The sequence below is a fragment of the Psammomys obesus genome, unplaced genomic scaffold (genome assembly GCF_907164565.1).
Source record: "Psammomys obesus unplaced genomic scaffold, mPsaObe1.curated_primary_1811, whole genome shotgun sequence".
In the NCBI taxonomy this organism is placed as follows: domain Eukaryota; kingdom Metazoa; phylum Chordata; class Mammalia; order Rodentia; family Muridae; genus Psammomys; species Psammomys obesus.
Window position 1 is genome coordinate 44,654 of NW_026585698.1, and position 6,814 is coordinate 51,467.

The 6,814-nt window shown below is 52.3% G+C and overlaps 1 protein-coding gene across 1 annotated transcript in view; it reads right to left on the bottom strand.

The window, feature by feature from the left end:
- The window catches only part of Chst3 (carbohydrate sulfotransferase 3), a 34,984-nt gene extending 28,846 nt beyond the window's left edge, over positions 1–6,138 (bottom strand). The window contains exon 1 of the mRNA XM_055598890.1: positions 6,083–6,138. The gene's annotated coding sequence lies outside the window, so the exon portion shown is untranslated. The remainder of the gene's footprint in view (positions 1–6,082) is intronic.
- Positions 6,139–6,814: the final 676 nt, after the last annotated feature.

The following is a 6,814-nucleotide window of genomic DNA, read 5'->3' on the forward strand; positions in this document are numbered from 1 at the left end:
GAATGGGTGAGGCCAGCTCACAGGTAGAATGGAGGTGGCACAGGCAGCTGGATGTGGCCTGTGTGAATAGTAGGTACATACCAAAAGCCTGAAGAGGCACTGGTATCATCTAGGCAGAGTCCATGATACATTCCTCTCTCTCTCTCTCTCTCTCTCTCTCTCTCTCTCTCTCTCTCTCCCTCTCCCTCCCCCTCTCCTTCTCTTTACTCTCTCTCTCTCTGTGCCCCTATCTCTGTCTCTCTCTATCTCCAGGATCTCATGTAGCCCAAGGTGGCTTGAACTTTCTTTGTAGATAGGATGGCCTTGACTGCCTGATCCTCCCGCCTTTTCCTCCAGAGTGCTGGAATTCCGGGCAAGTGCCACCATATCCAACTGTGAGCCTTCTTGCAGCCCACAACTATGCTCAGAAGTCCAATATGTAAATCATAACAACAGGAACAAGGTCCGCAGCCCCACCTGCACCTGGCCTCACAGGGTTCCCTTGCTAGACTGGGACTCCATGTAGCCCTGCTTTTAAACTCCTGCCAAAGGAATTCCACTAACTCTTGGAGGAGCTCACTCCTGCATTGTTTGAATGGTCCATAGAAAGACATGATGGTCTCCCTAATAAATTCCAGTTAAGAGTGTAGCACAAGGAGGTCCTCCCATCCTGGGGAAAAGGGCTCATTTATGTAGCCTATTGAGCCATTCACTGCCGTGTAAGTATGCCTTGCAACCTTAGCTCTGTAAACAGCTGGTACAGGGTGTACCAGTAAGAGGCCAGAAATAACACATACCTAGCATTCATTATGTCTAAGTCTAACCTCCATCTATGTTGTAACTCACAATAGCCAGGCACACAGGGCACTGTTCCAATCCCTTCTTACAGACTGAGAAAAAAGAAAGGAAGGCCCAGAAAGGTTAAGTATCTAACCCAAGGTATTCTTAAATATCACATAGTTTGCCTTTCAATGCCTTGAGTTTGTAGGCTCAGTTTGTAAGCATCTTTTTGGAGTGTATTAATTTGTCTCATATTCACTTAATATTTTGTGTTTGAGTGCATGTGCATGAATTTTTGTAGTGGTTTATGTGTGATTGTGGGCCTACCAGCCTTTTCTCTTTACCAAGGCTACAGGATAGGTATGTGGAGGAGCTCAGTGGTAGAGAGTTTGCCTAGTGAGTGTGTAAGACCCTGGGTTCCATTCCCAACACCAAAGGAAGAAAAACCTGCAGTCATGAGGGGACCCACCCAGGACTCCCTTCTTTAGCAGCCTGGTGGCAGCAGTTCTGAGCACCTTCATGCAATGCCCCTCTTCCAGGCTCCTGCAGTGTCCAGTTTAGAGAGCCAAGCTTGCACAGCCACACAGGACTGTGGGACTCTTCTTGGCCCTGAGCACCAGAAAGCCACCCTCACCGAGAGCCCACCTTCTTTCTTACTGTGTGTGAACTTTCAGTTCATGACCAATAACCTGCAGCTGCCACCAGGTTACCCATCTCTAAGACACAAAAGGTCCATTCGTGAAGCCATGAATGACCTTGAACCTCCAGCCCTCCTCAAGCTGACCCAACTCTGGGACAGTTTTGTCAATATAGAAAATAGACAGAGGAAATGAGTGCATGCTCTCTATGATCTTTTCCAAAGTGGGCCCTACCTTGGAAAGGTGTGAGCTGAAAATTACTTTGGTCCACCCATCCTGAGGCAATGTGTAAGATGCCCCAAAGCTGGTGAAGAACACTGCTGTTCTCTACCCTCCAAGTCAAAGAACCAGCCTTCTTCCCAGAGCAAGTGAGAGACCAAAAGATTAAACATGAGCAGTTATTAAAGTTTAAGGCCTGAAGTAGGTGGGTGAGAAGTCCAGTAATGCCCTGAGGGGAAGGACCGCCTTACTGCATTCTTTCCCCACCCACTAGAGATATAGTTGCTAGGAAACTGGCCCATCCCCCTAGGGAGGGACACCAGGTCATTATAGTCTGGGGACCTTCCTATAGCCAATCAATTCAAAATGTAGCATTTTGACCAATAGATGCTTGCCAGGCAGGAATCCCCCTGCCTTGGGCATGCTGGGAGGGAGCAGAATCTTTAAATCACCCAACTAAGCTGGGCACGGGGCTCTCGGTGTGGGCCCAAGCTGCAGCTTGTAATTTGTAATAAAAAGAAGGTCATATATTTACAGTGGAGTCTGTTTATTCCTGGTCTTTTGGGGCTCATGAACTGGGTAGAACACAAGTAACTTACCCAAACAGCGTCGGGCCCCAAGCCCAGGTTTTCCTTTATCCCCTAAGTTTCACCTGATCCCAACCACCTAGTCCAGCAGCGCAAGAACTGGCCTGGCTAAGATGTGCTCTGTGGCTTTCGAGGCTACCAAAGTCAAAAGGGCAGAGAGGGGCAGGCATAGCCCTCCAACAGTTCAGGCTGGTCCCAGAAGTGGCTGTTTACTTGTGGTCGCCAGGAGCAGCTGAGTGGAAAATTGGTTTGCTGGTTTTCCACAGTTCCTCCAGACTTCCCACAGAATCCTCTTGGAGCCTGGTGATGAACTACCTAGAGTTTAGAGAAACCCTCAGTGCTCCAGTACACACCATCTTTGTGAGAAGGTGGCAGCTCTCGCCAGGCCAATGCTGGAGACTGACAGAGGAGCTCCTCCCTCCACACTGGCTGGGGACCAGGAGCAGCAGCTAGAGTTGGGACAATAGAGACAGAAGGTGCCTGAGCTTGCAAAGATCAACACCCTGTCCCCACCACCCACACCCAACGGTGGAATCCACGGACTGGATCAGCTTCTTATCCTCTTTTCAGGCCTAGAGAGGAAAGGGTGATAAAAATCAGCCCTGAGGGGGCTGGAGAAATGCCTCACTGGTAAAGAACACGGTCTGCCCTTCCAAAGGTCATGAGTTCAATTCCCAGCAACCACATGGTGGTTCACAACCATCTATAATGTAAACTGATTCTCTCTTCTGGTCTTCTGGTATAAATGCAGATAGAACACTCATATACATAAAATAAATAAATCTTAAAAAAAATCATAAAAAAAAATTGTTAAGAGCCTTCAGTGCAACTCCCCAGCAAGAGTACACAGTCCTTCCCAGGCTTCACCACGGCTACCTCTCGCTTCCCTGAGTGTAAGGCACCAGGATAGGTACAAGCATGTCCTCTGTGGGATTGCCCCCATATCCCATCTTCCTCTCGCCATCTATCATGTCCACTCTACCAGGGAGGGGCCTCTACCAGGGAGGGCCTGCAGCTAGGACTTCAAGACATTTGGCCCTCACCCAGTGAGATTCTGTTACATGGGGTGTGGGGTGTCAGCTGAGCTATGCTCACCCAAGGCCTCTTACATTCTTGAAGTCCTCATCTTTCCTCATCTCATAGATACCGTATCAGAGGTTCTGGGGAGATAGAAACCTTGGCCCTTGAAGGGGTGATTCTAACACTCAAAAGTTGGAGGAACAGGACACCAGGTATTCTAAAAACTAAGAAAATCAGCAGGGGTTCCTGAGGCAATGTGGCTACAGTTTCCTGACTCACGAGCTTATGCATCCACCCTTGATCCTCATATCCTCTTGTGCCCCATGGGATCAGACAGCTGACACTCTGTGGGTCCTGTTCACAGAAGCACAGCTGGGGACAAAGTGAGCCATTGCTATCATCTCCCCTGGTTGCCTGGCTCTGTCCCACCTGTCTCTTCTGATGATCTAAAGAGTCCAGCTCTCCAGGGTACATGATATGACAGAAAAGACAGCTATAACCATGACCCCTTAAGTCACCAGGGAAATATCGGTGAGGAATAACTTCCTCAGATAACAGTTTATGTATCCAGGGGCAAAGGGGAAATAGTATACTGATCCACTTAAAGATAGATGGTTCAGCCAAGGAACAGCCATAAGGGACTGAGTAGGCAATTGTCTCTCGTGATGTTATTGTGCCATGCCCTGGCACTCACACCCAAACCTCCAGCTTCCTGAGTGCAGAGCCACACGAAGGCTCCAGGAGCTGGGTGCCACCCAGCTTTTGGTCCCATGGCTCCACAGAGGCTGTGGAAAAGGACAGGCAGGCAGAGACCACAGAAACAGGTTTCAAGGTAGCACCAATGTTGCTACAGAGCCTATACAGATAGACTGTACAGAACTTGATTTCAGAATTGTGGAGCCAGCACAATTCTGAAATCAAATCTCCAAGTTCAAATCCTGGCTTGGTCTCTTACCAACTGTGTGACTTTGAAAGATGTGCAGTTTTTCTGAGGCTCATCTGTAAAAAAGATAAAATGGAAATTCTAGAGGAGTGTAATGACTTAAAGGAACAGCATCTACAGAACTCCTGATTCCAGAACACATGATGAAAATGGAAAGGGGGGTTGAGAAGGGACTGGCATACCCCCCATCTAACAGAATCTCACTGGGTGAGGGCCAAACGCCTCCTCTCTCCTCTAGGACCGCAGGTCTAGCACTACCCACGCATCTCGCTAATGCTGGCATTTAGGGCCCTGGCAGGCACACTACTGCTAGTCAATATCCTTCAGGGACAGGAGTGCAGATGGACACATTTCCTCCCGGGGACGGGCTAAGACCACTCCTACATCGTTGTGGACTCTCAGTCCCAACTGCTGGCAGCCTCAGTTCCAGGAAAAAGGAATGTTTCTGCCCCTCTGGGAAACTCACAGCAACTGGCACAAGGGCTGTGATCACCCGCTCACGGTTACCATCACGTGCTACCACCAAGTCAAGCCCCTGCTGGAAGACATAGCTTCTACTAGACCCTTGTAGCCACTTTTCTCCAGCCAGACCAGCAGGAGCAAGCAAGAGTAGATGTCCCCAATCCCTCCTGTTTCAGGGACTCTACCCCAGCATGTACACACTGGGGTAGTTAGTCCTCACTAACTCACTGCCACCATGGCGAGGGCATGGGAGGACGGATGGAATCAACTTATAATGTCCACTGCAGAGCTCTGAGTCTGCCAAACAGCACACAACTCTCCAACTCTATTCCATTCCTACTTAACCAGATGCTGAATTGGAACCTTTCTTTTGTTCTGGGGAAGGAGAGGTAACCACGAGGCACAGTGGAACATGCCACTTGGGCCACTTCCCCTGAAGAGAACAGGCAGGGCTTCCCACAGCCAGTGAGAGGCCTTTTCCTCTCCAAGAAGAGCAATGCCAATTCAGCTGAGGCTCCCTGGGCTTCACTCAAGGCAAGTACAAAATGCATTCCCTACTGATGCCATCAGTCATCATCGACTGTGTGCCCTGAACTGCACTAGGCCCAGGAAGATCCTTGGGGTGTGTGCCAGGACATTAGAATCACAAACTAAGCATTCTAGAGTAAGACAGACCAGCAGGGCTGGCTTCACCCCGACTTTCAAGTCTCAGCTCAGCCCATGACCCTATATACATTAGCTTCGATCCCCCTGGAAGTCCCTCTGAGGAAGTACATCCGCCAGGGTCTCTGCTTCCTTTGCAACTCCCTGTCCTGGCCACCGTGCAGATGTCAGGCACAGCACTAGCATGCAGATTTTTCCTCACAGTTCAAAGACCCCAAACCAGAAGAACTCTTTAAAAAGTTTCTAAATTGTTGGCTCCGGTCTCCCCCATCTCTCTCTGGAAGGGCTGAGCACGCCCAGACACATCATACAGACACTGAGTTTCCACACCAAATCTGCCCCTGTTGGTCCGGGAGAAGTGACTGCAATATTTGCTTCTTCCTCCCTATTCCTGGACCTCAGCGGGTCCCCGTCACAGCTTTCCAAAGCCCGGGCAGCTAGTAGTCTCCGGCTATGAAGTTCGAGGACTCCCTTTCACGGTGGAAGGAGCTGCGGGACCAGCAGAGAACCCAGACTGGTTTAGAAGTCCCCAACCCTGCGTTCCCAGGAGCACGCTTTTCGGAGGGCTCCGGACGCCCGGAGTGGAGAAGACCTTCGCCTGTGGCTTGTGCTGTGACCCGGGAGTGGGCACCAGGCAGCTGGGAATCTGGCAGCGCTGGGGTTTCCCCGCGCAGGGAACTCCCTCCCGCCCCACGCTGGTCCTTTCTCCTCCCAAAGTTTGGGACGCCGTCGGCGCCCGGCTGGGGCCCAGGAGGCGGTGCCAAGACGCGAGACGCGGGCGCCCAACTTACCCCAGCCGAGCCTCCTCCTCCTCCCGGCGGGCGGATCCGACTGTCCGGAAGCCAGCGTCCAGGGCGGGCAGCATCCTCCCCTAACTGCGCCCTTTGCTTGGAAGATGCTGGGGCCGCGAGTGCGAGGAGGGAGGCGCGCTGGGGCTGGTCCCCTCGCTGGGCGGGAAGCGGAGCCTAGCGGGCGGTGTCCTAGCCACAGGCGAACTGTCGGTCCTAGCCGCTACCCCAATCCCGTTAGCGGCCGCCGGCGGCCTCCTGAACCACAGCCAAGGCTCCGGGAGCCCCTCGCCTCTCCACCGCGCTCCCTACCTCACTCCACACGCGCACCTCGCAACTTGGGGACGCCCGGTGAAGTTGGCCGCCTCTCAGAGAGGATGGAGGAGGCGGAGGACGCAGGGAGGAGGGAGGAGCCGAGAGGGAGCAGCCCCCACCTCCTTCCCCCCCCCCCCAGCCTCGCTCTCCAGGACCCCTCTGCCAGCCTTTGTTCCCGACGTGGCCGCGTCCCCACGGACTGCTCAGATCCCTACCCTGGAGGACAAGGCCGGGAGGAGCTCCTAGCCCCAGGGAAAAGAGTTCTGGGAGTGGCTGCTTGGAGAGCTTTCCTGAAGCCCCAAGCTGTTACTCACCCTCAGGGCTGACATAAGAACCTTCCTGACTCTCCGTGAAGGCTCCCTGAGAGTTTGGAAAGCCACTGTGCACCTTCCCTGGGCAGCAACAGGTCGCAGTAGTGTC